We start from the raw sequence: 22,091 nt of genomic DNA on the forward strand, positions 1-22,091 counted from the left end.
TGGTTATACTGAGATTGATTTCTCACCGGAGTTTATCCGGCTGTTGTCTTGTTTTGTATGTGTGCATGACAACAGATGGGGCAGGAGCTGGCCAAGGACGTCGTGGGTAGCTCATGAGAGATGATTAGATGTGGACTCGGGTTGTTCGAGATGGAACGTTGTAGCTAAGTCTTTATAGACATGTTAGAGAACATCTGGGTTTTGGACTTGGAAAGCTTAGCGACTAGTTGTGTCTTTTGTTGCTTTTGATGCATTGTAAACTTCTAGTTTAAAGTATCAATACTTTATGGACATGTTTAGATGTTGTTCTATGTTAATATACATGTTTTAGAATTGAATTTGATAGCTTGGAATGGATGGAAAGGATCAAGAATGACTGCTGAAAAACAGGGTGAAATTTTGCCCAGGAAGCGCCCGAGCTGCAGTTTTTAGCAGCCCGAGCGTGAGCCTTCTGTTTTGGAAAAATCAGGGGCGCTCGGGCGGTAGTTTTTGACCGCCCGAGCCCACCCCCTTTTGAAAAAAATAAAATAAAATTTATTGATCCTTATTCTTTCCTTATTAGATTAATGATGCTTATTCATTAATTACCCCTTAAGATTTGAGATTAGCAACCCGAGGCCCCACATTCCATCTCTTGGAGGGTTCTGTTTTTTTTTCTTTCGGCAATGCCATTCTGATGAGGTATCTTAGGTTCTGAATATTCATATGATATACCTTTCTTTTTCACAGAATTGATCAAACAATGAGTTTTCAAATTCCTTACCATGGTCAGTTAGAATCCTGATAACCTTAAAAGAAAACAAGTTAGTAATCTGTTTTATCAATTTTTTGAAAACTTCGAATGTCTCAAACTTTTCTCTTAGAAAACTCACCCATGAGTACCTTGAAAAGTCATCAACACACACAAATGAATATCTCTTTCCTCCACAACTTTCAACCTCCATAGGTCCCATTAAGTCCATGTGTAGGAGTTCAAGACATCGTGTTGTCGCAGAGTTTTGTAACACTGGATGTGACACACGAGTTTTCTTACCTTTTTTACAGTCTCCACACACGTATGGAACTCCAGAAGTCAAATTTGGCATCCCACATACAGCATCATACTTGCTCAGTTTCTTCAGTGCTTTGAAGTTAGCATGTCCTAACTTTTGATGTCATAAATTCAAATTATCAACCTTGGTGAATTTGCAAGCAATTTCCTCTCCAAGTTGATAACAATTGTCCGATGATCTAGTGCCTGTCAAAACACAAGAATTACTCTTATCAAATACTTGACACAGATTCTTATCAAATTTAACATAAAGATCATCATCACAAAGTTGACTAATGCTAATAAGATTTGCATTTAATCATTCAAAATGTAGAACATTGTGAAGTTTCGGCAGTCCTTCTACATTCAAAGTTCCTTTTCCAACAATCTTTCCATTGGCTCCTCTTCCATATGTCACTTTTCCTTTATCCTGTTCAACATAGTCAGAAAGATACTTCTTCAACCCTGTCATGTGGCATGAACTGCCACTGTCGAAGTACCAATGACCTGCAACATTAGTTTTCAAGGAAGTATAAACAACATTAAAACTGGATTTAGTTTTTGGTACCCAAACATTTTTCTCAGTATTTTTCCTCTTGGCAGTGTTCTGGTTCAGTGTTGGCAACACTGATGGCAACACTTACCTGGAATTCCAGTATATATAGTCATACCTGAGCTTAAAAGATTAAGGTTTGATGTGACCTTGCTTGTGACAGTAATGACAAACAAACCTACGCTTATTTTGTTTTTTCCTTTGAACAGGAGCTTGTGTCTTCAATGGAATTGGTTTTTTCTTTGGAATTGCAATTGGAACACTAGCAGAGTTACTGTTCTCTTTGACAAAAACAGTTTGTGACGACTTCCCTACTTCAAACTTGTTATTTTGAAAGCCTAGACCAGCTCTATCATCTTTTCCCATCATCAGTATTGAATCCAGCTTGGTTTTGCTTGAATTAAACTTTGCGAGAGTTTCATTGGCTCTTCCAAGCTCTTATTTTACCTTGCATAGTTCTAAATCCTTCTTGCTCAGAACAACTTCAAGTCTAGCCACTGATGCCTTCAGTTCACTGTTCTCTTTTGATAGAATTGAATTTGATTTGTTCCTTAACATCCAATCAGTATACAATTCTTCATACATCTTCTGGACATTATCTAAAGACAGCTCTTCCTCATCAGCATCCTGATTGTTAGAGTCTTTAGGTACCGAAGCATTCAGACAAAGTAGATTTTGATCAGTGTTGTGGCCAAGTGTTGTGGCACCTATGACAACACCGTTCTTCTGCTGCACCAGAACTGAAAGTGCATTGTGAGTCTCTTCTTCTCCTTGTTCTGTACCCTCCTCATCTTCATCATCACTCATGGAAGCACACATTCCTTTGCGAAGTCTGGTTGGGCACTCATTAGCATAGTGACTAAAGCCTGTGCACTCATGACATTTCACAGACTCAAACCTCTTTGAGATATTCTGTGTTTTTCCTTCTTTTTGAATTTGATTTTGACTTTGATGGAATGGTATTCTGTTCTGGTCCGCAGATTCTCAATGGTCTTCCAGCAGCAGGAGTATTCAACACTTTAGGTTTCTGACCATGTTTCTTATATTCTCTCATTCTCTTTAAGTAATTACCGAAGTGTTTGGTAAGTAAGGCAATGGAATCATCTCCTAAGTCAGACTCGTTGACTCCCTGTGTTAGATCAACAAAATCATTGCATGAGTCATTAGAAACTTGAATTGCAATAGACTTACCTTTGTCTTTTTTTTCCAAAATTCATCTCCAACTCATAAGTTCGAAGAGAACTCATCAATTCATCCAAGCCCAGAATTAATGTGTCTTTTGATTCATCAATTGCACAAATCTTCATTTGAAATCTTTCAGACAGTGATCGCAACACTTTGCTCACAAGTCGTTCATTTGAAATAGCATCACCAAGATCAATTGCCTCATTCTCGATCTTCCTCAAGCTTCGTTCATAATCATCAATTGTCTCACTTTCGTCCATCCTCAAGTTTTCAAACTGAGTAGTGAGAATCCTTCTTTTGGTTCGACGCACACTTTCGGATCCTTCACAGTGCATTTGAAGTTTTCCCCAAGCCTGTTTAGCACATACACAGTTAGTGAACAGTGAAAACATATTAGAATCAAGAGAAGTAAATATAGCATTAAGGGCTTTGTTGTTCATATTCGAAGAAGCAGTTTCATCGGCATTCCAGTCTGTTTCTGGTTTGAGGAGAAAATCTCCTTCTCCATCAGTTCTCCTTGGTGGATTCCAGCCTTGTAGCACACGTTGCCAGACCTTTTCATCAATCGACTTGATGTAGACACGCATCCTGACTTTCCAGATAGTGTATTTGGATCCATCCAATATTGGAGGACGTTGAGCAGTTCCTGGTATCTCCATTGTGATGTCCTGTCAAACACAAAAATAGAATCACACTTAGTATCGTCAAGTGAATGTCTCTGACGCCACTTGTTAGGTTTGGACAGTCTGAAATCACAGAAATACCAGAAATAACTTTTTGACTTTAAGAGATTGTGTTATCTTTCAGTGTTGTCAACACTTCAAGAAAACACTATGCAACGGAATAAATAAATAACAGTAAATAACACGAAGATATTTATGCACAAGTATTAAATACTTGTGCGATGCCTTATGGCGAAATAATCACTAGAAAATCAAATCATTTTACAAAACCCAACTAGTTATTGTTTATTAAAAATCTAATTTTCTCAACAGATTGAGAAAATAAATGACTTCCTAAAAACTAGTAAGAACTAGAATAATAAACCAATAGAAAGTTCTAAGCCGAAAAACAAAAACCAAGGATCCACTTTCAGAACAACACTTCACTCGTGTGTTCTTCAGTGTTTCCAACACTTCTCGAAAACACAGTGTAACAGCGACGAACACTCCAGAAATTCTTCAACAATCGATCTTCAAAGCTCCAGAATTTTCGTAGTGAATTATTTATGTATTTTGCTCTCAATGTTCCACTCTCTTGTCTCTCGTCTGTTCTGATCGGTCCATGCACTACCTTTTATAGATCTTCAATATATTTTCATAAATAAGATCCTACAAAGCATGAAAACAATGTATAATCAGAAATCAAATAATTCCATGAAGTAATAATAAATATCACCAAATTTAAAACTTGTCTAAGAAAGGCAAAACTCTAGAATTAAGAATTGAATGCAATTAGGAAATAATTTAAAAGGAATGTGCACGACATGTTCTTTCACATTTATATATATATATAACCAATTTTTGAAACAAATATATATACAATGCAAAGAAATAATAGATTTAATATTTTCTACTTAATTTACCCTTTCCCTCGTACATAGTTGAAAATGTCGTATAAACCAAAAATTTTGGTATAGCTTCTATCTATAACAACATTATATGCTGGTTTTTCTTTTTGTTGCTAACATTATATGCTGGTTTTACATATTCACTTCTTGTGAAATAAAGATCTACAAATTCAATATTTTTACATCTTGTATAATTCTTTGTGTGGAAGTTGGATGTCATTGGCTTTGGAATGTGATATGATCTAGAAACTGTAATATTCAAAAGGTGAATTCAAAAGACTGTAATATTCTAAGTTATCGTTCTGTGTAAGAGGTCAAGTATGCACAATGAAGGTAAATTAATATTCCTGAATTATGGATCCTGTAATTTACATTTTTTTATTTTGATATGTTAATAATGAATTTTCGTTTTCAATCTTGAAACTTGTTTTTTTTTTATTTTATTTATTAGAGACCATCCTGTTAGCGAGAAATTTCTTCTGTTGTGATCACAGATGGCGACATGTATTTTTGAAAGGCCACATAATATTCTAAAAAAATCACAAAGTTTCATTCCAAAATCTATGAAAATATCCATGTCGATCACATAAGTAATTTCTGATAAACAATATGGTCTCCGATCAAAGGAAAACACTAATCACTACAAAAAAAAAATTGCTACGATTTTTTGTAGCAAATTGTGTCGCAAATGTGGACTTACGACGCTTTTTCCAACGATTTTCGAAGGCATCGCTTAATAGTTCGTCGGGAACACATTGCTACAGTTTTCTAGAAACTGTCGCATTTTACGACGGTTTTGCAACGATTTTACCATACAAGACATTACTACGGTTTTTGAAAAACTGTAGCAATTTTGCTACGCTTTTTTAAAAATCTTTGTATTAAATTAAATTTCACTAAAAATTGAATTTATTCCTAACATGGAATAGAAACATGAATACATTGCGATCGGAAGAAATCTATTCCAAATACAAATATTGAATACAAATTTAATTTTTTTAGGGAAAGAAGTATAATTAAACAGTAAATGGTTTATTGGTAAAAATAATGTTAAAGTAAGATGAAATTCAGCAATACAATTGAGAAAGAATAAAATTTTTCTGGCGGCACATATTAAAAAATTAACGAATTTTAATTAATGAAATCAGTGCAAAAGCAGAAATTTCAAATCTTAATAAAAATTAGCAACTGTCAAAGTACCAGGGGCTTTTGTTCATCTGCATCGGCCAGCACAACGCTTGTATTTTTTTATTCTGGACATTGGGCGGCGGTGCGCTGTGGTTGTGACGGATGGAAGAGGACACATTAGAAAACCATTAATGAGAACCAAGAACAAAGAATTCCAAAAATAAATCTTTACTAAATCTGGGATTATAAGAGAAAAGTACCATCGATTGATTCGTAGCGTTAGAGAGCAGAATTTGGGAGAGGAAGCGTAAATCTAAAGTCGAAGAAACCTCAATAGCGTTGGGATAGTGGACGCAAAGAAGCCAAATTTGGGGAGGAAGCGTAAATCTGGAGTCGAAGAAACCTCAATAGTGGTGGGAGAGTGGAACCGAAGAAGCATCAATAGAGTTGGGAGAATAAGAGTGGAGTGGTGAGTGGGTGGATCATGAGAAATAAGAAATCAGAAGCAAACGTGAATGAGGGTCGGGGTAAAAATGGTATAAAAAATGGTGTCCTCACTTGGGTGATTTTTATAAGCCTCTAATCTTTTATAATATAGTAAAGATAATATAACTATGTAATATTGCTTGGAAAATAAAGTTATACTAGCTACACACGCACACACAACATGTGTGAAATATAATCTATAAAAAATAAAGGATAGTGAGAAAAGTGGAGAGAACATGGGCTTGAGTAGAGAAACTGAATTTAAAATGAGTCATGTAAATTACAATATTGTTATTCAATTATTTTTATTAATAAATAAAATTAAAGAGTATTTTAGTCTACACACATAAATTACCAAATCAGTAACAATAAGAGGTTGAGACTTTATTAAATAGTAAGATATATGTGTGTGTTATTGTTTCACAAATGGAAATTCCGTCCAATAACGAATAATAAAGAGTGTTTCAATAACACAAAAGTGATTATTGGATTTCAATTTTTTAAAAAAAAATTAGTATTGTGTCTTACAACTATTGGCTATTTTCATTGGTTTTTTTTTAATTTAATTGAAATAAAAAAATTGGTGGGATGTTGATTCTGTTTCTACAAAAATGATTAATAAAAAGTTAGTATTAGAATCACTTCTTTAAAAGTAGAAATGCTTGCAAACAATCCCTAAATGGAATGAAGTAATAATAAAAGGACTAGTTTGAGTGTAGGAGAAATAACTTTTTAGGCTATTAATTTTTCCTATATAGGATTTTGATTGGGTAAGTTTTTGAAGTTTAGTTTTGATGTATTATTTTTTATTTTTTTTTTGTTTGATTTCAATCTCATTTAATCAGAGTATTGATGTGACACAAGAAAATATCGACATGACATCGAAAATTTTTTAATTATCAAAAGTTATGTTAATAATTCAACTAAAATAACTAAAAGTTAAAAGTTATAGTCAAAAATTGAAACGTGAAAACTTAATGAACCAAAATCTAAGATGAAACAAAATAGTGAACCCAATTTTTTTCCCTTTTGGTTTATGTTGGATTTTGGAGAAATTATATTGTAAAATAAAATAATTTTATTTTGTTCGTTTTTTGATTTGGAAAGATGAATGAAAAATTACGTCAGAATTTATTTAAATTAATATTAAATTGGTTTATTTTAATTAATATATAATGTAAACTAGAGTATTTAGGAATTGAAGAAAAATGAATAATTATATTTTTTTCTTGTAATTTGTATTTTTTCTAATTTTGATTATATTAACTGTAAATTTTCATTTTTAATATCGTAATTTGTAGGTTTTTCATTTACATTCATGTTAACAGTGAATTGTATTTTTACTACGGTAATTTACATGTTTTTTTGTTTTTGTTTTGTTTGTGTCCCAGTCCCCACTATTTACTACAAAAAAAACGGAGATTTTGCTTGCAACGATTTTTAACATTTGCGACGGTTTTTAAAAACCGTTGCAAAAAAATAATTACTATTTATTAAGTCTACACATCTTTTAAAAACTGTAGTGTCTTGGTCTGATTTTTGATATCTCATAATTGCCCCTGATACCATTCACGTTTTTCCTTTCTCAGATTATTTTTCAAATTCCAATTTCAGATCGTGTATAAGAAGTTTTATTTTATTTGGGATAAGTCGGTTTATTCTCTCCTCTCTTCAATATTCAAACCTTAGGTCAAATTCATCCGTCTCTCTCAAACAGAAAAATCGCAACAGGCAGATTTTGTGCAACAGTACAATCGAAATTCCTAGATGGTGGTTGCTTCTTCTTCGGCTTTCACAGATTATCAATTCCACCGTCTGTTTTTTCCACTTCCAATACTTATAGTAAACACCCCACGTCACTATTCCTTATCAAAATCTTCGGCTATATTCTCTGCACGAAATCCATTTCCGAATACGCTGCGTCTCATGATAGCCGATTTGAATGTGATTTTCTACTTGGGTTCTTGCAAGATTGTTTTAATTTTGCTTTTGTTATCTTTGCGTCTTTAATCATAATTTTTTTGGTTACTTGCAGGATTCTTTTACTTTCCCTTTTGTTCCCTTTGATTTCCTTTCACATACCATAACAATTGATTTTAGGCTCACGGAGCATTTTATTAAGGATTTTCAATGTGTTTCTGAGTTTATTCAGACAAGCAAACCCACTACGATTTAAGGTAATTTGCTTCGATTTGGTCTTTCTTTGCTTCTTCTTCTACATGGGATTGTATCGACACGTCGTTGTTGTTTACTTAATTTTTCTGAAAATTTTTGATGCTTCGTAATATTACACATCTCGGTTGCTGTTGTTGGATTAAACTACATGATACATAAAGCTTTGACATTTATATAGAAAATATAATTTTTTAATGTTGATGTTTATACTTGAATGAAATGTAAACAGAATATTGAATTTTGCCTACCTTTAGTAAAAGATATGGCTCAATCTTTCATTTTAATAATGCTACACAATAGTGCATATGAAGTGTTTCCAATGGAACATTTGTGTATTGATATGTGATTGCTCTCAGGCATGTCTGGCGTCCTCAAGACCTTCTGCTGCTGCCAATCCTCCTGTACATAAGCCCGTTTCAGATCGCCCTGTTGACGTCACCTAACTTGCTCAGGTATCAATTGTTAATCCGATGTTACTACTTCTCACATTTTTAAGTAATCAATCTGTGTCGATTTTTTGTATTTTTCTACCTTTGGGAGCTTATTTAATGTTGTGTATGCAAAGAACTATAGTTTCTGAATTTTCAAATCTTAATGCCTATGCATGTTGAACGAGATTTTATTTATGGTGATGAATTCATAAACAATTTCTAAGTCGTGGATTTTTTTATAGGTGTACGGGAGTATTGTTCTTATTTATATTTCTGGGCATCTATAATTACGAAAATTTTTCATAAAAAAGTAAATATACAAGTTCCTCTGTAATGAAGAATGATTCCACACAAAATCTTCTATTACTTTCACGATGCTAGATTAATTGATGCTTTTAAACAATATTGTATTTTTTAAAATATTTTCAAAAAAGCTTCTAACCAATATAGTATTTTCTTTTGTAAATTTTGAAATATTTCAAACCAATATCGAACAATGGAGCTTCAATTTTAATTCAAGGACCCTCAATTAAGAGAAACTTGAGCCCGATATCATCAGTTCATCAAATTCAGCCATGGTTTTCCCTGGCTTCATTTTGGCATTGTCATATTTTTGAATGGCCATGATGAGCTTGTTTTCCTTGGTCTGGTCATTTCCTTCACACAGCTGAGTGAGCTTCTCCCAAATCTCCTTTGCTGTGGAGCATGACTTGATTTTGCTGAACATGTTCTTGTCCAGTGTTTTGTATAGGATGTCCCGGGCCACATTGTCAAGATTGACCTTCTTTTTGTCCTCAGTAGTCCACTCAGCTCTTGGTTTCTCAATCATTTGTCCTGCACCATCGGTTAGAGCTGGGTTGACCTTCATGATTTTGATAGGACCGTCTGTTATGACATATAGCATGTCATCGTCCTGTGCTGCAAGATGTGCCTGCATGCGAATTTTCCAGTCATCATAATCTTCTTTAGAAAACATAGGAATTTTGTTGAAAGAAGTCATGATTTTAAAACTTTAGATCAGCAGTTGAGAAAGGAACCCGCTCTGATACCACTTGTTGGGATCGGTTCAGAGGGTAGAGGGGGGGGGGGGTGAATACACTCTGAAACTTATTTTCTTTCTTTCAAAATGATCAAGTGAAGTTTAGTTCACTTAATCTATTTTCTCAACTTCTAAAACGGTTTGAACAACTTAAATAGTGCGGAAATAGTTCAAAGGTTTTAGTGATGCAAAAGCAAGTTATAACACGATGTATGAGCAATATATAAGATAAATATGCAGTAAAGACTAAGGCACGATTTATGGAAGTTCGAAGGCTTAATCCTTCTACGTCTCCCCTTCTTCCACTTAGGAAGGAATTCACTAGAAGACTTTGGTTATTACAACGTCTTGCAATACACTCACTTCAGACTTAGGACTTATCCAATGCCTAATCCGAAACTCCTAGATTTACACAGATAAGATTCTCAGTTCTTATCAGACTGGTGGAAGCTTTCAGAGTAGCTTCAAGTCTCTTCAATAATGAATACAGTCCGGTTGAGCTTCTCAAACTGCAGAGCGGTCGAGAGGCTTGGAAACCCTAGGATGATCCTTGAAGATCAGATATGTAAACTGTAGGCGAGGGTTTATTTGAGCAGCAAGTGAATGATCTTGTAAGTGTGCTCAAGTATTGCTTCAGTATATCAGATGAGGACTTCTGATAGTATTCAAGTGATTGAGTTGATTGAGATTTTTCATGTTGCTTGAGCAATCTTCCCTTTATATAGGTCAATCATCAACGTCTTTATTTTGAACGTTCTGATGCTGCATTGAATGCACATTTAATGCTTCATAAATGCATTGATGCTTCTGCATGAAGATCGTACACTTCTTTAAATGCAGACAACTTCCAGGGTCCAAAACTGGTATAAACGGTCGAATGCTTTATCTGTAGCCATTCTGCGTTTTTGCCATTTTAGTGCAACCTGTTGTCTCGATGCAAGAGTCAACAGATCTTCTGATACGCCGGTTCTTCTTTTGATAAAAGATCTTGCAATGAACGTCTTGTCACAAGTATTTGTCTTGAGATATCTTGATAAGCAGTTGGCATTCTACCGGTAGATAGATTTATCCTCTGCTGGTTTGAATAACCAGTCGATAGGCTTGTGACTGCAACCGGTCGAGAGACAAAGGCGGTTGACAAGCTTCCGGTAGATAACTTGAAGGGTTTAGACAGTTGCGGTAGGAGTTGTAGTAGATTCCTGAAATACAAAAGATTGGCAGCACATTCCTATACAATGAGTTGTTGTTTGTTATCACCAAAATGTCGGATTCAACAATCTTTTACTATTTACTAAGTCTACACACCTTTTAAAAACTGTAGTGTCTTGGTCTGATTTTTGATATCCCATAATTGCCCCTGATACCATTCACGTTTTTCCTTTCTCAGATTATTTTTCAAATTCCAATTTCAGATCGTGTATAAGAAGTTTTATTTTATTTGGGATAAGTTGGTTTATTCTCTCCTCTCTTCAATATTCAAACCTTAGGTCAAATTCATCCGTCTCTCTCAAACAGAAAAATCGCAACAGGCAGATTTTGTGCAACAGTACAATCGAAATTCCTAGATGGTGGTTGCTTCTTCTTCGGCTTTCACAGATTATCAATTCCACCGTCTGTTTTTTCCACTTCCAATACTTATAGTAAACACCCCACGTCACTATTCCTTATCAAAATCTTCGGCTGTATTCTCTGCACGAAATCCATTTCCGAATACGCTGCGTCTCATGATAGCCGATTTGAATGTGATTTTCTACTTGGGTTCTTGCAAGATTGTTTTAATTTTGCTTTTGTTATCTTTGCGTCTTTAATCATAATTTTTTTGGTTACTTGCAGGATTCTTTTAATTTCCCTTTTGTTCCCTTTGATTTCCTTTCACATACCATAACAATTGATTTTAGGCTCACGGAGCATTTTATTAAGGATTTTCAATGTGTTTCTGAGTTTATTCAGACAAGCAACCCCACTACGATTTAAGGTAATTTGCTTCGATTTGGTCTTTCTTTGCTTCTTCTTCTACATGGGATTGTATCGACACGTCGTTGGTGTTTACTTAATTTTTCTGAAAATTTTTGATGCTTCGTAATATTACACATCTTGGTTGCTGTTGTTGGATTAAACTACATGATACATAAAGCTTTGACATTTATATAGAAAATATAATTTTTTAATGCTGATGTTTATACTTGAATGAAATGTAAACAGAATATTGAATTTTGCCTACCTTTAGTAAAAGATATGGCTCAATCTTTCATTTTAATAATGCTACACAATAGTGCATATGAATTGTTTCCAATGGAACATTTGTGTATTGATATGTGATTGCTCTCAGGCATGTCAGGCATCCTCAAGACCTTCTGCTGCTGCCAATCCTCATGTACATAAGCCCGTTTCAGATCGCCCTGTTGACGTCACCTAACTTGCTCAGGTATCAATTGTTAATCCGATGTTACTACTTCTCACATTTTTAAGTAATCAATCTGTGTCGATTTTTTGTATTTTTCTACCTTTGGGAGCTTATTTAATGTTGTGTATGCAAAGAACTATAGTTTCTGAATTTTCAAATCTTAATGCCTATGCATGTTGAACGAGATTTTATTTATGGTGATGAATTCATAAACAATTTCTAAGTCGTGGATTTTTTATAGGTGTACGGGAGTATTGTTCTTATTTATATTTCTGGGCATCTATAATTACGAAAATTTTTCATAAAAAAGTAAATATACAAGTTCCTCTGTAATGAAGAATGATTCCACACAAAATCTTCTATTACTTTCACGATGCTAGATTAATTGATGCTTTTAAACAATATTGTATTTTTTAAAATATTTTCAAAAAAGCTTCTAACCAATATAGTATTTTTTTTTGTAAATTTTGAAATATTTCAAACCAATATCGAACATTGGAGCTTCAATTTTAATTCAAGGACCCTCAATTAAGAGAAACTTGAGCCCGATATCATCAGTTCGTCACCTACAATTATTTAATTAATTGTTTTGGAAAGAATGGCGATGAAACCCACATGAAGTTCAAAGAAATGCGGTAAAGGGGATTGAATCATAATTTGCTCACGTACAGTACATTAATAGAATGTTTTTGCAAGTCTGATAATGTTAAAATATTTTGTAATATCTTGACTTTACAATTCACTTATTTTTAAAATTTTGTGTTCATAGACCACAATGAAATTTACCATAATTTATTCCTTATTTTTTAAGTTTTTTCAAATATTTTAATTATATTTTATATTGTCAACATCGGTTTACCTTGAACTTTATGTTAGCTTTGTTCGGATATTAATATATTTCTCTTCCAGAAGATTAATTTTTTAAAAATGGAGGCCAGTGGTTCGGGACAACATAGACCTGACAATTATGTCAATAACACAATTTCTATCCAAAATGACATCGCACATCAAGAACAAAGGTCACAACAGGTATTTTAATTTTTATTTTCAACAAATTTCAAATAATTTTAAACATTCTATTTTTATTTTGAGTTTTATATATTGACAAAATTTTTATAAAAAAAGATCAAAACTAAATAATTTTATACTCTTACTTTTGTTTTAAGTGGTTTTTATACTTTTGCTTTCATCTCAATATATTTACGAATTCTTCTTTAAATATATTAAATTAAAGATAGAGCAAAGTAATGAGTAAAAATAATCCTTAAAATTTCAAAAAAAAAATTGTAACTATTGGTCTATGGTGCTATGTAGGACATGACAAACTCCAACTCTTACGATAATGAAAGACGTCAAATGCTAGCACTAACTGAGCGTCGAAGAATACATTCTTTGACCCAAGAACAACGACAATCCTACCTTGCTCGACGTCGATCAAATTACCAAGCAAGAAGAAGAATGAATTTCACTTCCCCAAATTCTACGTCAAACCAACATTGTATGTTATATAATTCAAAATTTAGTTATACAACTGCTCCACTTACAATATAAAAATATTGTTCAACAGCTCAGCAACTAAATTGGAGATTGGCGCAGCGTAATAGACGACAGTCTGTTGGGATCGGTTCAGAGGGTAGAGGGGGGGTGAATACACTCTGAAACTTTTCTTCTTCTTCTTTAAAATGATCAAGTGAGGTTTAGTTCACTTAATCAGTTTTCTCAACTTCTAAAACGTTTTGAACAACTTTAAATAGTGCGGAAATAGTTCAGAGGTTTTAGTGATGCAAAGTTTATAATGCAATGTATGAGCAGGATGTAAGATAAATGGCAGTAAATGCTAAAGCACGATTTTATGGAAGTTCGAAGGCTTAATCCTTCTACGTCTCCCCTTCTTCCACTTAGGAAGGAATTCACTAGAAGACTTTGGTTATTACAACGTCTTGTAATACACCCACTTCAGACTTAGGACTTATCCAATGCCTAATCCGAAACTCCTAGATTTACACAGATAAGATTCTCAGTTCTTATCAGACTGGTGGAAGCTTTCAGAGCAGCTTCAAGTCTCTTCAACACTGAGTATAGTTGAGTTGAGCTTCTCAGACTGCAGAGCGGTCGAGAGGCTTGAAAACCCTAGGATGATCCTTGTCGATCAGATATGTGAACTGTAGGCGAGGGTTTATTTGAGCAGCAGATGAATGATCTTGTAAGTGTGCTCAGGTATATCAGATGAGGACTTCTGATATTAGTCAAGTGATTGAAATTTTTCTGAGTTGCTTGTCTCTCTTCGTTGTCTCGTATCACTTGTTGTTCACGTTGTATGTTTTCTTTTTGAGCAATCTTCCCTTTATATAGGTCAATCATCAACGTCTTTATTTTGAACGTTCTGATGCTGCATTGAATGCACATTTAATGCTCATAAATGCATTGATGATTCTGCATGAGGATCGTACACTGCAGACAACTTCCAGGGTCCAAAACTGGAATAAACGGTCGAATGCTTTATCTGCAGTCATTCTGTGTTTTTGTCATTTTGGTACAACCTCTTGTCTTGATTTGCAGGAGTCAACAAATCTTCTGAAACGCCGGTTCTGCTTTTAATAAAAGATCCTGCAAAGAACATCTTGTCACAGGTACTTGTCTCGAGATATCTAGATAGGCAGTTGGCATTCTACCGGTAGAGATATTTGTCCTCTGCTGGTTTGAATAACCAGTCGATAAGCTTGTGACTTCAACCGGTCGAGAGATAAAGGCGGTTGACAAGCTTCCGGTAGATAGATTTATCCTCTGCTGGTTTTGATAGCCAGTCGATAGGCTTGTGACTTCAGCCGGTCGAGAGCAAAGGCGGTTGACAAGCTTCCGGTAGAAGTTGTAGTAGATTCCTGAAATACAATGGTTGGCAGCACATTCCTATACAATGAGTTGTTGTTTGTTATCACCAAAATATCGGATTCAACAATTTCCCCCTTTTTGGTGATGACAAAACTTAAGTGCTCCAAGAACAATATGAAAGCATTAAAATGAACTTCATTGAGAGAATGAATTTCATTAAGTACAATAAGCATTTTTATTACACCTACAGAAAAAAAATAAGATGCGGCTGCGATAAGTAAAGAAGAGATAAGTTGTTCATCTTTTGAACCAACTGGCTCCTCCTGACCTATCGCCTTCTCTTCTTCTTCTGTCGGCTTCTTCTTTTCTTCTGGACTCTTCTTCACGTCTTCTTGCCTCTGCTGCTCTACGTTGCTCTTCTTCCCCCTTTTTGGCATCACCTTGGTTGAGCCGAAGGATGACCTCAGTGAGTTGAGTGCCAATGCAGGCTTGCATAGTGTCTATTTTTGCATCGATTTGAGCAAGTAGAGTGGCTTGCATAGTGTCCATCCGATCATTCAACTGCTTATGAAGGCGATTTTCGGATCGGATAACTTGTTCGGAGACGGTAGAGAGCGTGTTGATTTGAGTGCGATGATGATTAGTGATCTCTGTGGACAGACGAGCAAGGTCTCGAGACACGGTCTCGAAATGCCGAATCATCGTCTGGCGTGAATTATCGACCGATAAGGATGAGTTTGTTATGTCTTGAGAGAAGGACCTAACCGTTTGCATGAGCTCATGAAGCCGATTTATCAAGGTATGATCTAGAGCTGCGGCCATGGCTTCAATTAAAGAATCATCAGTCTGAAGCATTTGCCCTTCTGGGTCATTTCTTGGTGAAACCGGGCTAGACTCACGATGATGTGGTACGGGTGAATTTGCTGGAGAGCTACCCGATGGACCTTCCAATAATGGTACAGTTGGAGATGTAATAGTTTCGACTGCAGCCAATATGGTTGGTGGAGTACCAGGATCAGCACTTGGTTCATCCATAATGAGATCTTCCATAAACTTTTCAGTAGATGGAGACGGTTGAAGTGCTGGATCAGCATCAGTCACTTGCTGTTCTGGAGATGCAGGTGATACAATAGTGCTTGATATCTCCGTTGGGGGCACTGTTGCTTCACTACTGCAAGGAGCCTCTGTCACAGAGGTGACAGGTATCTCTTGTGCAACCACTTCTAAAACATCTTGTGAATGACCGGGAGAAGTGTGAGCGGTCGTCACGGGAGAGGAGTGAGCAATCACAACTGCTTCCGGTTGAGTAACTGCTTGGACTGCGGTTGAGGAGGGGTCGACCGATGAAGATGCTGCTACACTCGATCTTAGAGCATATGATTGAAAGAGGTCAGCAGTGATGAGATCGGTCAGAATCCCATCTGAAGAAGGGAGAGCATAGACGTCTTCTTCACCCTGATCTTGAGTGAGAAAGGTTTTCATCATCACTTGTGCTTCCAGCACATAAGCTTGTAAACAGGCTGCTGAAGCTGGTGTTTTGACATTGTTGAGAGCTTGGAAGTGCTGAAGTAGTTGAGTGATTTGACGTAGACTATCCTGTAGTCCAGTCAAAATCACAAAGTCATCGGCAGCGGTAGGACTCTTGGATTTGAAATTCTTGACACGCTCATTAATTAGCAGTGATAGCAGGCTTCCTCGAAGCTTCAAGTCTATGAGATGTCTTCTTCCCAGAGCCTCCACGATGTCTTCAGTATCAGCAAATAGAAGCATCTTCTGCTCAATGACGTTTAGAGATTTCCATTTAGGAAATATTTGAGCGAGTGTCAAGTGAGTGCGGGAGTGATGCCATCTGTCAAAACGTTGTAGATGACGCTTGACAGTACGGAGCACGTGAGAGATGATCATATTGAGTTCTATCGTAGCTGCTGGTTGAGCCTTGGGTGTGTAGATCATCACACCTTTCCCTTTGTCTTTGGGATCAGCTAGAGTGACCTCAGGAGCTGATGAGGCACCTTCCCGGATTATCACACCTTTTGTAGGACGAGGAGCAGTAGAAGCAACAACGGTAGTAGTCTCGACCGTTGGCAGGGTAGGAGCAAGTCCAGAAAGAGACTTTAGCTTCTTGTGCTGCCTCTTCTTCTCGCCTGCAGGCGTGGATGACACAGCTGCTTTGGAGACCGAAGGGGATGACTTGCTGAAGGCTTGAATCAGTGGAACATTCTCACGTGATTCATCTTCAGAGTCAGATTCGATGATCAGTTGACGCTTGGCAGACTTTTTGGTATGGACTGGTTTGGCCACGACCGGAACCGTTGAAAGCGGTTGAGGGATAGCAATAACCTTTGCGGTTGAGGGCAAGGTGTCGACCGCAGTCTCTTTCTTGTTCAGGAATTTGAGAATCGTAGACTTGTTGAGCCATTTGGTGGGATGCAGAGGCTCAGTCTTGGAAAAGTCCACTCCAAGGACGCCCAAGATGTGGCAGATTTGCAAAGCAAATCCCTCGGATTGCCCTTTGCCCCTGATCATTTCACATAGAATATTGAACAGAATGTCTGACCAGTTTATGTTGATCTTGGAGGCAATACAAGCCATGTATTGAAATTTCTCCAGCGTCACCTTGTCGTAAGATCCAGCCTTGGCCAGAAGATTCTTGGCCACGATATTAGTCAGTAGCCTGAATGGAGCTTTGAGAGATGTCTTCTGGGCCGGCAGTTTGATCGGAGCATCAGTAGTTGAGAACTCCTTCAACCAATAAGAGCAGTTACCATCTGGAAGATCCGTGCATTTTGTCAAACCCCTGGAGGGCAGATCAAATGTGCTGGCGAAGAACTTCTGATTGAAGGAGTAGACCTCTGTCTTAATCAAGCATTTGATAGTCCCATGCTCGATTTGAGCGGTTGCGAAGAACTCCTTCAAAATAGGCAAATCGCAGATGGCGCTGCATTCCAGAAATTTCTTTAGTCCAGAGGCTTCAAGCATGGTGAAGACCTCAGTTATTCCTGCGTTGTTTGCCTTAACAACGGAATCAAAGTTGATGGCAAGGCAAGTCTTCTGGATCGACATGATATCTGTAGATAAGAACTCGAGCAAAGAGTAAGCAAGAGCTTGAGAGTAATTCGATGGAGCGTTTAATACAATATGAAAGCTTTTAGCAAAGGTGAAAGATTGATATACGAGTGTAAAGAAGTATATATAGGAACCTATGGGCCATAGGGTGACGTCATGAAAAGTATTTTTGAAATTCAAAAAGTTTTGAAGTGCATAATCACGGCGCCTCAATTAATGTCATTTGGTTCAAAGCACCAAGCTGCTAGTACGAAGCCTGTCAGAGACTAGTTAAAGGCGGATGATATGCCAATATTTATGGCAATCGTAACAGCTAATCTATTAATGTCATATTGACAATCATTCCCCCTAAACACATGCATACTAACTTAAATCTACTAAGCCAAGAATATTTCGAAAATATGAAAACTTAGCGTCCGGTAGAGGCTTGGTGAATATGTCTGCTGCTTGCTGATCGGTAGAGATGTATTCCAGCCTGATTTCCTTCTTTAAGACATGATCTCGGATAAAGTGATGCCTGACATCAATGTGCTTTGTCCGAGAGTGCATCACTGGATTGTGAGTGATGGCTATGGCACTTGTATTGTCACAGTAGATTGGAGCTTTACTCGACCGAATCCCATAATCATTAAGCTGCTGTTGAATCCAGAGTATTTGAGCACAACAGCTCCCAGCAGCAAGGTATTCTGCTTCGGCGGTCGAGGTAGCAATTGATGTCTGCTTCTTACTTGACCACGAAATTAGTCTATCTCCAAGGAATTGACATGTGCCACTTGTACTTTTGCGATCAATTCTACAACCTGCATAATCTGCATCTGAATAGCCAATAAGATTAAGATTTGAATCTTTGGGATACCAAAGACCCACATTAGTAGTTCCTTTAATATATTTAAGTATTCGTTTGGTAGCAATGAAATGAGATTGCTTAGGTGCGGCTTGAAATCTAGCACATAAACAAACTGAATACATGATATCCGGTCGACTGGCAGTCAAATAGAGCAGTGAACCAATAAGGCCTCGATACATGGTTACTTCGACCGGAATTCCCCCTTCATCTTTATCAAGCTTAATTGATGTACTCATGGGGGTAGATACAGTTGAGCATTGTTCCATTCCAAACTTCTTTACCAATTCCTTGGCATACTTGGACTGATTGATGAATATTCCAGTTTCAAGTTGCTTTACTTGAAGTCCAAGAAAGAAGTTTAGCTCGCCCATCATGCTCATTTCAAACTTCTCCTTCATCAGTTTAGAGAACTTTGAGCACAACTTGGGGTTAGTTGACCCAAATATAATGTCATCAACATAAATTTGTACTAGTAACACATGATCACCTTTTACAAATTTAAACAGGGTCTTATCGACCGTTCCAATTTGGAAATCATGTTCCAGTAAAAATTTTAGCAAAGTGTCATACCAAGCACGCGGTGCTTGTTTTAATCCATAGAGAGCTTTGTCAAGTTTATAGATATATTGAGGATGAGTAGGATTGACAAAACCTGGTGGTTGTTCAACGTACACCTCTTCTTGAAGTAGACCATTGAGGAATGCAGACTTCACATCCATTTGATAAACTTTAAAATTCTTGAAGGCTGCATAAGCAAGAAAGATGCGGATTGCTTCTAGTCTTGCAACTGGCGCGAAGGATTCCTCAAAGTCTATGCCTTCTTCTTGTCTGAATCCTTGAGCAACAAGTCGAGCTTTGTTACGCACAACAGTGCCATGTTCATCGAGCTTGTTACGAAACACCCATCTAGTTCCAATCACATTTTGATTTTTCGGTCGAGGAACTAGATGCCAAACATTGTTGCGGGTGAATTGATTCAACTCTTCTTGCATAGCTTCAATCCAGCTGGCATCTGATAGAGCTTCATCTATTTTCTTGGGCTCTACCTGAGATATGAAAGCGGCATGCAAGAATTCATTAATCATTTGACCACGTGTTTTTCGAGGAGCAGAAGGGTCACCTATGACCAACCCAGGTGGATGATCTTTGTTCCACCTAAAATAATTCCCTAAAGGGTTGTCATCAATTGGTTGATGAACGTCCTCGTTTACTGGATCATCATTGGCTGGAGGATTGTTATCAACCGGTGGATCCACTTCTGGCCTTGTTTGATCACACCCGGTAGAGGGAACTGGATCATCCTTCTTTGGAGGATATAGATCACTGTCACTCTCTTCCTGTAGATTTGTGTTTTCCAGTCTGTGACTCAGATCATTTATGCTCCCTTGAGTTTGTTCTGTACATAGAGTAGATTCATCAAAAACAACATGAATGGTTTCCTCGACCGTTAGTGATCTTTGATTGAACACTCGATAAGCTCTGCTAACGGCTGAGTAACCAATAAAAGTTCCTTCGTCTGCTTTGGCATCGAAGGCTGTCAAATGGTTTTTGCCATTGTTGTGGATAAAGCATTTGCACCCAAAAATTTTGAAATAAGAAATATCAGGTTTTGTGCCATTCCAGATCTCATATGGAGTTTTGTTAAATCGTTTATTAATCATAGATCTGTTTTGAGTATAGCAAGCTGTGTTAACTGCTTCTGCCCAAAGTCTTTGAGAAACATTTGAATCAGCAATCATAGTTCTGGCTGCTTCTTTTAAAGTACGGTTCCTTCTTTCAGCCACCCCATTTTGCTGTGGGGATCTAGCAGCTGACAACTCATGCTTGATTCCCTGATCATCTAGATAAGTCATAAGAGTGGTGTTTAAAAATTCAGTCCCTCTATCACTCCTGATTCTATCTATCACAGTAGATTGTTCATTTTGCAAGCGTTTAAAAAGCTTAATCAGGTGAGGTGCAGTTTGATCTTTTGAAGAGAGAAAGATGACCCAAGTAAATCGAGAAAAGTCATCTATAACAACAAGAGCATATCTCATTCCCCCTATGCTTCTTACTGGTATAGGACCAAATAGGTCCATGTGAAGTAAGTCTAAACATTTGTAAGAAGACATACACCCTTTATTTTTAAAAGTTGCTCTCACCTGCTTTCCTAGTTGACAAGCAGGACAAACTTTGTCTTTTATAAAATCTCCTTCGGGCAGACCAGAAACCAAATCATGCTTCCTCAGGTTAAAAATGGACTTAAAATTTAGATGATTTAATCGCTTATGCCACAACCAATGTTTATCATGATGAGCAGTAAGACAAGTAGGTGAAGAAATATGTGAGCAAGACCAGTTTACCTTGTAGGTGTTTAGGTCTCGTACACCGGTCATAAGAGTCTCACCTTTGTCATTTTTTATGAGGCAAGTGTGTTTGTGAAACTCGACCGAATGATCATTGTCACATAGTTGACTAATACTTATCAAATTATAGCATAGTTTGTCAACAAGTAACACATCTTTAATAATGATGTTACCATGGATGATCTTACCCTTACCCACGGTTTTACCTTTGGAGTTGTCTCCAAAGCTGATCTTTGGTCCTTTGCACAACACCACTTCTGTTAGAAGTTCTGGATTCCCTGTCATGTGTCGTGAGCAACCGCTATCTAAATACCAGGTAGTGTCCTTGATAGAAGTGGTTTTCTCGCCCGTTTGGACTTTTAGTACCTGCAAAGAGTGAAGAACTTTTGGTACCCATATCTAGTAGGGTCCAGGTCGGATTAGCCCTTTCGGGACCCACACCTGGAACACCCTTACAGGTTTGCCCGTGTGTGTGTCCAGAAATCTGTGCGGTCGATAGGCAGTAAATGTGTGTGCTTGTGAGGTTGCTGTGTGCTGCTTGCCTTTTTTATTTTCATCAGTTAGCCTGTACCTCTTTTGAACTGGCCTGCAATTAAAGTACTGGTAAGGCTTCTCCTTTGACCATCTTTTCTTAGAGTAGTTAGACTCATTCCATGGCCTTTTGAAATTAGATTGGTTTCCCTTTCTTCTTTCATTAGGTTTTGGTTTGATCCAAGTTCCTCTTTGATTAGAGGTCTGGGGATCCACATATCCCAGCCCTCTATGCTTAGAGCTTCGTTCGTTCGATACTTTCTGATTTTTGTCAAAGCTGCACTTATCGTGTTCATATATCGTGCTGGACCTGACAAATCTTATTTTGTTAAGATTGCCTTTGTCCAGGCTTGACTGAATACAGGATTCCATAGACTGTTCATTTGTTCCAAACCCTAGACCGGTTTTATCATGTACCGGTCTTTGGATTTCTTGAATCTTGTCAATGGTTACCGAAGATTTATTCCAAGCC

The 22,091-nt window shown here is 36.9% G+C and overlaps 2 long non-coding RNA genes across 4 annotated transcripts; one reads left to right on the forward strand and one right to left on the reverse strand.

Annotated features, from left to right (window-relative positions):
* Positions 1–3,839: 3,839 nt before the first annotated feature.
* Positions 3,840–5,926, reverse strand: LOC140879270 (uncharacterized). Its single transcript, XR_012149379.1, has 3 exons — positions 5,727–5,926; positions 5,539–5,613; positions 3,840–4,099 (listed from the first exon to the last, which is right to left on the reverse strand). It is a non-coding gene; the product is annotated as an uncharacterized lncRNA (long non-coding RNA).
* Positions 5,927–7,567: 1,641 nt separating this feature from the next.
* Positions 7,568–13,614, forward strand: LOC140884129 (uncharacterized). Of its 3 annotated transcripts, XR_012150555.1 has the most exons (8): positions 7,568–7,896; positions 7,988–8,129; positions 8,484–8,579; positions 11,431–11,572; positions 11,927–12,022; positions 12,911–13,030; positions 13,316–13,499; positions 13,569–13,614. It is a non-coding gene; the product is annotated as an uncharacterized lncRNA (long non-coding RNA). The 3 variants fall into 3 exon arrangements; XR_012150554.1 differs by lacking the exons at positions 7,568–7,896; positions 7,988–8,129; positions 8,484–8,579 and adding an exon at positions 11,043–11,339 and having other exon boundaries at positions 12,914–13,030; XR_012150553.1 differs by lacking the exons at positions 7,568–7,896; positions 7,988–8,129; positions 8,484–8,579 and adding an exon at positions 11,044–11,339.
* The last annotated feature ends 8,477 nt before the right edge of the window (positions 13,615–22,091 follow it).

The sequence above is a fragment of the Henckelia pumila genome, chromosome 2 (genome assembly GCF_033568475.1).
Source record: "Henckelia pumila isolate YLH828 chromosome 2, ASM3356847v2, whole genome shotgun sequence".
NCBI lineage: Eukaryota > Viridiplantae > Streptophyta > Magnoliopsida > Lamiales > Gesneriaceae > Henckelia > Henckelia pumila.